The sequence below is a fragment of the Boleophthalmus pectinirostris genome, unplaced genomic scaffold (assembly GCF_026225935.1).
Source record: "Boleophthalmus pectinirostris isolate CB_2022bp ecotype Guang Dong unplaced genomic scaffold, ASM2622593v1 HiC_scaffold_10, whole genome shotgun sequence".
NCBI lineage: Eukaryota > Metazoa > Chordata > Actinopteri > Gobiiformes > Gobiidae > Boleophthalmus > Boleophthalmus pectinirostris.
The window spans coordinates 1,912,805-1,924,776 of record NW_026570971.1 but is presented as its reverse complement, the minus strand read 5'-3'; the positions used below and the strand labels follow the sequence as shown (position 1 = coordinate 1,924,776).

General features: G+C 45.1%; 1 long non-coding RNA gene across 1 annotated transcript; it reads right to left on the bottom strand.

Annotated features, from left to right (window-relative positions):
- Positions 1-880: 880 nt before the first annotated feature.
- On the bottom strand, positions 881-3,852 carry LOC129410632 (uncharacterized). Its single transcript, XR_008632948.1, has 3 exons — positions 3,784-3,852; positions 3,222-3,308; positions 881-1,033 (listed from the first exon to the last, which is right to left on the bottom strand). It is a non-coding gene; the product is annotated as an uncharacterized LOC129410632 (long non-coding RNA).
- Between the last annotated feature and the right edge of the window lie 8,120 nt (positions 3,853-11,972).

Here is an 11,972-nt window from a genome sequence, read left to right as displayed (position 1 = left end):
TCTTTCATTTCTTGTGTGTTTGATGTTGTGAAACTGTCGATGTTTTTTATGCTTTATGAATGAAATAAATAAAATAAAATAAATATTTGAACATTAAATGCAGAACGTTTCTTTTTCTTTTCAACATTCAACTGAAGCAGCAACATCGAAACAAAACAGTCAATAAAACAATCACATAAAGATTAGAAATGAAACAAAACGTGTCTTAACATTTGAACGTGTGTCTTTGACTGTACAGTTTTGGGAATCTTCCAGTTCCAGAACTGAAGAAGCAACTTGGACGAGCTGCAAAACATCTCCAACCAAACTAACCTTTGTCCAGTCGACAAACTGAGTTTTCTCCTCGTCGTTGATTCTACCTGAACGACTGAGGGATTCTTCACGTGTCATGACTGTACATGACAGAGTGACATGCAGATCATGACAACGTGACCCCAAAAAAACATCTCCTGAACCCACCTGAGGATCACGACTCTTTGGGAAACTCTGCTCTAGATTCTCTGTCTGTGTTTGGTTTCATATTTGGCCAAAATATTTGGGTCAAAATTTTATGCAAATGAATGAATATTTAAAGGAGCTGCTGTCGAGTCAAACTCATTTTGTTCCGGGGGTCGTGTCCAACCGACTTTGATCCAAAGTGTCCGGATCAGAAAACTCATGTCATATAAACCCCAAAAATAACAATAAGTTCAAATATTTGTGCAGAGAAACACAAATCTATTACAGAAATCTTTTTTAATTGATGAACTTTTACAAAAATATTATAATATTATGAACAACCTGAAACTTTAAGAAAAATATAATTTCAATACAAAGTTTTGAACATGAACTTGTTCTGTAAACAGGAATAAGTCCATTTTTGTTGTAAAATCCTGCACTCGGCTCCACTTTTCTCATGTTGGACATTTTTCTGATGAGGGTGTCACGGTCAACAGTCAAAACGATCGTCCTTTAAGAGCGTTTGGAAAGAGACAAGTCTTCATTTGTGCTGCTCTGGTGGGAGGGGCCACGTACAGAGACGCTGGAGACGCTGCTGTGATAAACACCACAGAAAATTAACAACATTTTAATAAAAATCATAAATTATTTGAGTAGAAAATCAGCCGAGGGCCAGATTAAAGGTCTTGGAGGGCCGGATCTGGCCCCCGGGCCGTATGTTTGACACTCCTGGACTAAACTATAAACACAGAAACAAATAAATAAAACACTAATAAAACATTAAAGAAAATCAACAACAACATCTCCATGGAGACGAGAGCAGGAAGAAGAGAAGAAGAGAAGAAGAGTTTATCAAATAGATTAAATAAATAATAAAAGTAAACAGACAAACTCCACATTTGGAGCAGAGCCTCAGTAAACGAGGACAAAGAGCAAAAGATCAACACAACAACTTCCACTACATCCAACTCTCTTTATCTCTCTGTCTCTTTCTCTCTTTCTTTCTCTTTTCTCTCTCTGCTTCTCTCTCGTTCTCTCCTTCATTCACATCAGACATGTCAAACTCATATTTGTCCCATGAGATCATATCAAACCTGTATCAGATCTGCTGCCGCACACAGACGGTGTAAAGAAATAAATATTTAAAATGATATTATTTTATATTCTGTTTGTTCTGGATTCAATATTTTAACAAAACTATTATTAAACTTTTATTTTAATAAGAAAAGGATTAAAATTCACAGATCTGGAAAGAAGAGAAACATGCAGATGATGAAATTTTTCTATAAATATTTAGTTTGGCCCAAGACTTAGTCCCAGTTTTTAATTTTGGCCTCTGTCAATTCACTCTCTCTTTATCTCTTTCTCTCTTTCTCTCTCTCTCTTTATCTCTCTCTCTCTCTCTCTCTTTATCTCTCTCTCTCCTTCTGTCTCACCCTTTCTCCCTCACTTTCTCTCTTTCATTTCTCTCACCGACATCCTCCTCTACCCCAGCCCCCGTCTCTCTCTCTCTCTCTCTCTTTCTCTTTATCGATCTCTCTCTCTCTTTCTCCCACTCTCTCCCTCTCTCTCTCTCCCCTTTCTTTTCTTTCTTCCTTTCCTTCCTTTCTTTCTCTCTCTGTCCTTCCTTCTGCCCTCCTGCTCTCCCCCCCATCTTTCTTTCTTTCTGTCTCCTTTCTCTCTTCTCTCTCTCTCTCTCTCTCTCTCTCTCTCTTTCTCTTCTGTTTTTCTTGTGTTCTCTCAGAAACAGGAAGTCTCTCTCTCTCTCTCTCTCGTCACAAAGAGCAGACGACCCCTGGAGACCTCTGCACACTCCTCCTCCTCCTCCTCTCTTCTTCCTCTCCTCCTCTTCCTCCTCCTCTTCCTCTCTTTCGTTTGCAGTCTTTCCGTGGTCGTTCCTTCCTTCCTTCCTTCGTCGTCTCTCGTAGCAACGAGAAAAACAAACTCGACTGGCGCACAGAGCAAATGTTAGAGGTGTTTAAGAGAAAGTCTGCGCCGCTCTCACCTCGTTTAACTCGTCAAAAACCCAACAAAACGAGCTTTAAAAAAAGACCGTCACTTTCTGTCTCCGTGGAGACCAAACCAGACCGAGCTCCGGGTCAGATCTGTGGAGAGGCGACCCGATTCTCGATAAGAACGCACGATTTTACAAAATGTTTTTGAGATGTTTTAAGATGTTAATTAATTTTTTAATAACGTCTTTACTTTTCTCCATGGACATTTTAGTTGTTAATTTGTCTGGAATGTTCCGCAGTCTGGCTTTAAACCTTTCTAACTCCATGGAGACGAACTGAGACCAAGTTCCAGGTCAGATCTGTGGAGAGGCGACCCGATTCTCGATAAGAACGCACAATTTTTTAAGGTGTTTTTGAGCAATAATAATGTCTGTACTTTTCTCTGTGGACATTTTAGTCGTTGCTTTGTCTGGAATGTTCCGCAGTGTGGCATTAAACCTTTCTATCTCCATGGAGACGAACTGAGACCAAGAATCTCCAGGTCAGATCTGTGGAGAGGCGGCCCCGCTCACAGTCAGAATATCTGTTTTTCGAAGCATTTTTGAGCGATAAAACCACCTGGAATTGGTTTAAAGTCACACTGTGGAACATTCCAGGCAGAGCAATGACGTATCCATGGAAACAAGCAGGTGCTGGACATCTCCACTAGAAAAGTTGCGCAGTGCAGCTTTAAGTACAAGTGCAAAGTGTCCAAGAAACTGCTCAAATAAGAGTCAAAAAGTCAAGTCATTATTTAGTTTTTGCTTTTTCCATGAGTGAGACTCTTACCTTCATCTTAAAGCTGCACTCTGGAACTTTTCTGGTAGACAGCTTCCCCCTGCTTGTTTCCATGGAGATGTTATTTACAGGTCAGATCTGCGGAGAGCATCAATAACATCTGTACTTAAGCTGTGTAACTTCGGTGTAACTTTTCTGGTGGAGGGTTCATCAAACGCTTTTCTCCATGGAGATTTTAGTTATTCCTTTGTCTGGAATGTTCCACAGTGTGGCATTAAACCTTTCTATCTCCATGGAGACGAACTGAGACCAAGAAGTTCCAGGTCAGATCTGTGGAGAGGCGACCCCACTCACAGTCACAATGTTTTTTCTCTGTATTTTTGAGCTTTAAAACCACTTTTAATTGAATAAAAGTAAAGTCGAGCTGCTTAAAGTCACACTGTGGAACATTCCAGACAGAGCAGAGATGTATCCATGGAAACAAGGAGGAGACAGACCCACAATCAGAAAAATTTACACAGTGCAGCTTTAAGTACAAGTAGAAAGTAGTAGAGAGTCAAAAATCAAGTAGCTATTTTTAAGTTTTTGCTTTTTCCACGTGCGAGAGTCTTACCTTCACCTTAAAGCTGCACTCTGGAACTTTTCTGGTTGTTTCCATGGAGACCAAACCAGACCAGACCAAGTTCCAGCTCAGATCTGTGGAGAGGCGACCCCCGCTCACAGTCAGAACGTCTGTTATTTGAAGTATTTTTAAGCTCTAAAAACCACCTGTAACTGAATAAGTGTAAAGTAGAGCTGCTTAAAGTCACACTGTGGAACATTCCGGACAGAGCGATGACGTATCCATGGAGACAAGGAGGTGACAGACCCCTCCCCCCCACCAGAAAAGTTACATAATTTAGCTTTAATCGTCTCCATGACACATTGTGATTGTGTAACTTGTAGAATCTGAGGTCTGGGCCCTCACCTGTCTGCACCCGTCTGCACCCGTCTGCACCCGTCTGCACCCGTCTGCACCCGTCTGCACCCGTCTGCACCCGTCTGCACCCGTCTGCACCCGTCTGCACCCGTCTGCACCCGTCTGCACCCGTCTGCACCCGTCTGCACCCGTCTGCACCCGTCTGCACCCGTCTGCACCCGTCGGCACCCATCTGCAGAGTCTCACCGAAAACGTGCCGTACTCACACACACACACTTCCTGTTTGTCTCGTGACCGAATCTGCAGCAGAAACACAACGCCAGGAAGTGGGCTGAGGAGCAATGAACATGGGGTGCGGTGCTGTTGGTGCTGCTGGGTGCTGTTGGGTGCTGTTGGGTGCTGTTGGGTGCTGTTGGGTGCTGGGTGCTGGGTGCTGGGTGCTGCTGGGTGCTGCTGGGTGCTGGGTGCTGCTGGGTGCTGGGCTGCTGGGTGCTGCTGGGTGCTGGGTGCTGCTGCTGGGTGCTGCTGTTGGGTGCTGTTGGGTGCTGTTGGGTGCTGTTGGGTGCTGTTGGGTGCTGTTGGGTGCTGTTGGGTGCTGCTGGGTGCTGCTGGGTGCTGCTGCTGGGTGCTGTTGGGTGCTGTTGGGTGCTGTTGGGTGCTGTTGGGTGCTGGGTGCTGTTGGGTGCTGGGTGCTGGGTGCTGGGTGCTGCTGGGTGCTGTGCTGGGTGCTGTTGGGTGCTGCTGGGGTGCTGGGTGCTGGGTGCTGGGTGCTGGGTGCTGTGCTGGGTGCTGCTGCTGGGTGCTGCTGGGTGCTGTGCTGGGTGCTGCTGTTGGGTGCTGCTGGGTGCTGCTGCTGGGTGCTGCTGCTGGGTGCTGCTGCTGGGTGCTGCTGGGTGCTGTTGGGTGCTGCTGCTGGGTGCTGCTGGGTGCTGCTGCTGGGTGCTGCTGCTTGGGTGCTGTTGGGTGCTGCTGGGTGCTGTTGGGTGCTGCTGGGTGCTGCTGGGTGCTGCTGGGTGCTGGGTGCTGTTGGGTGCTGCTGGGCTGCTGCTGGGTGCTGCTGGGTGCTGCTGGGTGCTGCTGTTGGGTGCTGCTGGGTGCTGTTGGGTGCTGTTGTTGGGATGTACAGTTTTACTCAAACGTGTGAATGAAACAAACACCTCCAGCTCAGTTTTGTGTCATATGACCTTTAGCATGACTACTACTAGTACTACTACTATTATTACTACTACTACTATTACTATTACTACTACTACTACTATTACTACTACTACTACTACTGTTTTTGGTGGTACTATTACTACAAACAGTTTTACTTCAGTTGTTGCTGTTTCCACATTTGCTTCTGAACTTTTCGTTTACTCTAATTGTGACTCACAGATTCTCCCACAGACCAGAACTAAACCAGAACTAAACCAGGACTAAACCAGGACTAAACCAGGACTAAACCAGAACTAAACCAGGACTAAACCAGGACTAAACCAGGACTAAACCAGGACTAAACCAGGACTAAACCAGGACTAAACCAGGACTAAACCAGGACTAAACCAGGACTAAACCAGGACTAAACCAGGACTAAACCAGGACTGAACCAGGACTAAACCAGGACTAAACCAGGACTAAACCAGGACTAAACCAGACTAAACCAGGACTAAACCAGAACTAAACCAGCAGACTAAACTAAACCAGAACTAAACCAGGAACTAAACCAGAACTAAACCAGGACTAAACCAGGACTGAAACCAGGACTAAACCAGACTAAACCAGGACTCAGGACTAAACCAGGACTAAACCAGGACCAGGACTAAACCAGGACTAAACCAGGACTAAACCAGAACTAAACCAGGACTAAACCAGAACTAAACCAGGACTAAAACCAGAACTAAACCAGGAACTAAACCAGAACCAGGACTAAACCAGGACTAAACCAGGAACCAGGACTAAACCAGGACTAAACCAGGACTAAACCAGGACTAAACCAGGACTAAACCAGGACTAAACCAGGACTAAACCAGGACTAAACCAGGACTAAACCAGGAACTAAACCAGAACTAAACCAGGACTAAACCAGGACTAAACCAGGACTAAAACCAGGAACTAGGACTAAACCAGGACTAAACCAGGACTAAACCAGGACTGAACCAGGACTAAACCAGGACTAAAACCAGGACTAAACCCAGGACTAAACCAGAACTACTAAACCAGGACTAAACCAGGACTAAACCAGGACTAAACCAGGACTGAACCAGGACTAAACCAGGACTAAACCAGGACTAAACCAGGACTAAACCAGGACTAAACCAGGACTAAACCAGGACTAAACCAGGACTAAACCAGGACTAAAACCAGGACTAAACCAGGACTGAACCAGGACTAAACCAGGACTAAAACCAGGACTAAACCAGGACTAAACCAGGACTAAACCAGGACTAAAACCAGGACCAAAACCAGGACTAAACCAGGACTAAACCAGGACTAAAACCAGGACTAAAACCAGGACTAAACCAGGACTAAACCAGGACTAAAACCAGGACTAAACCAGGACTAAACCAGGACTAAACCAGGACTAAACCAGGACTAAACCAGGACTAAACCAGGACTAAACCAGGACTAAACCAGGACTAAACCAGGACTAAACCAGAACTAAACCAGGACAAAACCAGGACTGAACCAGGACTAAACCAGGACTAAACCAGACTAAAACCAGGACTAAACCAGGACTAAACCAGGACTAAACCAGGACTAAAACCAGGACTAAACCAGGACTAAAACCAGGACTAAACCAGGACTAAACCAGGACTAAACCAGGACTAAACCAGGACTAAACCAGGACTAAAACCAGGACTAAACCAGGACTAAACCAGAACTAAACCAGGACTAAACCAGGAAACCAGGACTAAACCAGGACTAAACCAGGACTAAACCTTATTACCAACCACCGCAGCCCGGGAGTGTCACAGTTTTTGATTTTGAATCCTGGTCACTCCTGGGCAACGTTCATCCATTCATTTTCTTTAGTTTATCTGGGGTCGGGTCTCGGGGGCATCAGTCTAAGCAGAGACTCCCAGACTTCCTTCACCCCAGACACTTCCTCCAGCTCCTCCAGGGGGACCTGAGGTGTTCCCAGTCCAGTCCAGAGACATCGTCCCTCCAGTGTGTCCTGGTTCTTCCCCGGGGCCTCCTCCCAGTGGGACATGAACACCTCCTGAGGGACACGTCCAGGAGACATCAGAACAGATGCTCGAGCCTCAACTGCTCCTCTCCACGTGGAGGAGCAGCGGCTCTACTCCGAGCTCCTCCTGTGTGACTGAGCTCCTCACTCTGTCTCTAAGGGAGACGCCCAGACGCCCTGCGGAGGAAACTCATTTGTGTCGCTTGTATCGTTGATCTCGTCATTTCCGTCATTACCCAGAGTCATGACCAGAGGTGAGAGGAGGAACGAAGACTGACAGTAAATCGAGAGCTTCACCTTTGGGCTCAGCTCCTCTTCACCACAACGACCGATACAGCGACCTGCTGCACTGCTGCACCTGCACCTGTCAATCTCACGCTGCACCTGTCCACCTGTCAATCTCACGCTGCACCTGTCCACCTGTCAATCTCACGCTGCACCTGTCCACCTGTCAATCTCACGCTGCACCTGTCCACCTGTCAATCTCACGCTGCACCTGTCCACCTGTCAATCTCACGCTGCACCTGTCCACCTGTCAATCTCTCGCTCCGTCCTCCCCTCACTCCAGAACAAAACCCCGACAGACTTGAACTCCTCCACTTGAGGCAGAGACTCTCCACCCGGAGACAAGACGCCTTTTTCCAGTCGAGAACCAAGACCTCGGACTTAGAAGAGCTGATCTTCACCCCAGACGCTTCACACTCGGGTCAAACGGCCCCAGAGCTGCAGGTCCTGGTCTGATGAAGCCAACAGGACGACATCATCTACAAACAGCAGAGATGATCCTGTGGCCCGGAAACTCTGTCCATAAACACAACTGAACAGAACCGGTGACAGGTGCGGCCCTGCCGGAGTCCAACATGCACCGGGAACAGGTCTGACTCACTGCCGGCAACGAACACAGCTCCTGCTCCGGTCACACAGGGACCGGACTGTAACTTTTCGGTTGAGGGTCTGCCACCTGCTTGTTTCCATGGATACGCCACTGATCTGCCTGGAATGTTCCGCAGTGTGACTTTAAACAGCTCGACTTTACATTTACTCAATTAAAGGTGGATTTATGACTCAAAAATACCTCGAAAAACAAACATTCTGACTGTTAGAATAGATCAGAAAATAGAAAAAAAAAATGTCCCTTTAACTTTAACTTTTGACATTTATGTAACTTTGGTGATAAACCCTGTGGTCCCTGCCGCTCCTGCCGCTCCTGCCGCTCCTGCCGCTCCTGCCGCTCCCGCCCTGTCGCTCTCGGCGGGGCACAGTGAGCACAGCGGCGTGTTTGCTCAGCGTAAACGACCGTCTGATAACGACATCACAAAGTGTACACGCCGCTGTTGCCCAACGCCGGGTCAAAGGTCGGACGTAACAGACGCGAACACACCCGCCGAGATAAACGGGCGGGAAACGAGCGCGAGCACGAGCACGAGCACGACGACGTAATCTGTGTTACTCCTTTAGTCCTGGTTTAGTCTGGTTTAGTCCTGGTTTAGTCTTGGTTTAGTCCTGGTTTAGTCTTGGTTTAGTCCTGGTTTAGTCCTGGTTCAGTCCTGGTTTAGTTCTGGTTGATTCTTGGTTTGGTCCCGTTTAGTTCTGGTTTAGTCCTGGTTTATTTAATCTGGTTTAGTTGGTCCTGGTTTAGTCCTGGTTTAGTCTTGGTTGATTCTTAGTTTGGTCTTGTTTAGTCCTGATTTGGTTTTAGTTTAGTCTGGTTTACTGGTTTAGTCTTGGTTTAGTCCTGGTTTAGTGGTTTAGTCTGATTTTGTTCTGTTTAGTCCTGGTTTAGTTTAGTCTGGTTTACTGGTTTAGTCTTGGTTTAGTCCTGGTTTAGTCCTGGTTTAGTCCTGTTTAGTTCTAGTTTAGTCCTGGTTTAGTCTGGTTTAGTCTGGTTTAGTCTGGTTTAGTTCCTGGTTTAGTTCTGGTTTAGTCCTGGTTTAGTCTGGTTTAGTCCTGGTTTAGTCCTGGTTTAGTTGGTTTTAGTCTGGTTTAGTCTCCTGGTTTAGTCCTGGTTTAGTCCTGGTTTAGTCCTGGTTTAGTCTTGGTTTAGTCTGGTTTTAGTCCTGGTTTAGTTAGTCCTGGTTTAGTCCTGGTTTAGTCCTGGTTTAGTCCTGGTTTAGTCCTGGTTTAGTCCTGGTTTTAGTCCTGGTTTAGTCCTGGTTTAGTCTTGGTTTAGTCCTGGTTTAGTCCTGGTCCAGTCCTGGTTTAGTCCTGGTTTAGTCCTGGTTTAGTTTAACATTTTAACATTTCTCATAATAATTCTTCGCACTTTTCACAGTTTTATTTTCACCAAACAAGAGTCAATTTGGAGGGATTTTTTATTTATTTATTTTTAAATCCAGAAAGTATCCGTGAGTTAAAACAGAGTAACTCGTCTTCTGTCGTTCACACGGAAAATTCCAAAATGTAAAGTTGAAATGTCGTCCAACCTGTCGACACTTTAAACACTTTAAACACTTTAAACACTTTAAACACTTTAAACACTTTAAACACTTTAATGATGAGCTGGTAGAGTTTAGTTTCACCAAAGAACAGAGGTTTGTGTTTCTATTTCCAGCTGTGAACCAGACTAAACTAAACCAAACTAAACTAGAACTAAACCAGGACTAAACCAGACTAAACCAAGACTAAACCAGAACTAAATAAACCAGGACTGAACCAGACTAAATGAAACAAAACCAGGACTAAATAAGGACTAAACCAAGGCCGAACCAGGACTAAACCAAGACCAAACGAGGAATCAACCATGACTGAAGCAGGACTAAGCCATGACTAAATCTGAACTAAACCTGGACTAAACCAAGACTAAATAAACAAGACTAAACCAGGACTAAACCATAAACCAGGACTAAACCAGGACTAAACCAGAAGTAAACCAGGACTAAATCAGGATTAAACCAAGACTGAAGCAGGACTAAGCCATGACTACTAAACCTGGACTAAACCTGGACTAAACCTGGACTAAACCAAGACTAAATAAACAAGACTAAATCAGACTAAATACAACTAAACCTGGAGTAAACCAGGTCTAAACCAGGACTAAACCAGAAGTAAACCAGGACTAAACTAGGGCTAAATCAGGACTAAATAAACCAGGACTGAACCAGACTAAATCAAACAAAACCAGGACTAAACCAAGACCGAACCAGGACTAAATCAGGGCAAAACCAGGACTAAACAAGACTTAATCAAGAATAAACAAGACCAAACGAGGAATCAACCATGACTGAAGCAGGACTAAACCAGGACTAAATCTGAACTGAACCTGGACTAAACCTGGACTAAACCTGGACTAAACTAGTGGGTGTCCAACTGTCCAAGTCTGTTCAGGGACGGATACACAAAACAAAAATTTTTCTGCTTCCAGATCATTTTTCTTGTCGATCAAAAAAGTTCGTCTAAGTCCAAGTTTAGTCCAGTTCTGTTCTGGTCCAGGTCTGTTCTGATCCGAGTGTGTGTGGTTCGTTATCAGACGGGCGAGTTGTCGTGATTTAAAGTGGAGCAGGTGAGTTTTATGGCGTTTTTATCTCAGTAGGTCTCTGACTCTTTGAACGTCTCACAAACTAAACCTCCGACACGATTTATGACCCGACTTACGACTCGACTTATCTCCAGACTCGAGAGAAACGGCTCCGATAAACACGACCACATCCACCACGTGAGACTAGAACTTTTCTCGTGGAGGATCCGTCAAACGCTTTTCTCCATGGACATGTTTTAGTTTTGTCACAGTTTGATACTAAACTTTTCTATCTCCATGGAAACTAAACTGGACCAATAATGTTTTGCTTTAGTTTTTTTTTTAAAGACAATTCGGTAAAGTGAATTTATTTTGTTGATGTTTCTGCTGCTGTGTCTTCAGAACTTTCCCCGGTGTTGGTGTTGACGTGTCGTTTATCAGCTGTTGTTACTTCTTGTGGGCGTGGTCAGGTCTGTGGGCGTGGTCAGGTCTGTGGGCGTGGCCAAGTCCGTGGGCGTGGCCAAGTCTGTGGGCGTGGTCAGACCTGATAGACCTGCCGTTTCGCTCAGACTGGCCTCGCCTCCCGTCGCCCGTCGTTGTCTGGAGGAGTGAGTCTCAGGTGTGTGAAAGGAGAAACACTGCGTCATGAAAAAAACAATAAAACATGAATAAGTAGTAAATAAATACTAAGAAACATGAACACATCACTGTTCTGTGTGACCTGCACTGGCTCCTGTCTAATATCAGGTGCAGTTTAAAATGTTATTAATTGTTTTCAAATGTTTGCACTCAGTGGGTCCAGTCTGTTTGAGTCACTGTGGTCCTGTCCTCCACCCAGAGCCTGAGGTCAGACCAGCTCCTGTGGAGACAGAGACTTTTCTGTGGGACAATCTTCCTCCTGCTGTCAGATCGTCTCAGTCTGTAACACAGTTTAGGTGGTGTTTAGTTCGAGCTCGTCAGGTTCTCTTGGTGTTTTTATTGTAGTTTTCACACATTTTCTGTAAATATGTTTTTGTAACTGTTTCTTCTGTGTTGTTGACTTGTTTGTGAAGCACTTTGGTCAACTGAGGTTGTTTTAAATGTGCTGTAGAAATGAACTTGAACTGAACTGAAAGTAAATAAAGGCCAATATATAAAATGTGTTTCTCATCTTCCACAGTGGTTGGTCTCTCACCCTCATCCAGCTCAGGTCCTCTCCCGAGGGAAAAAAAAAAAAAAATATATATATATATATAATATATATATATATATATATATATA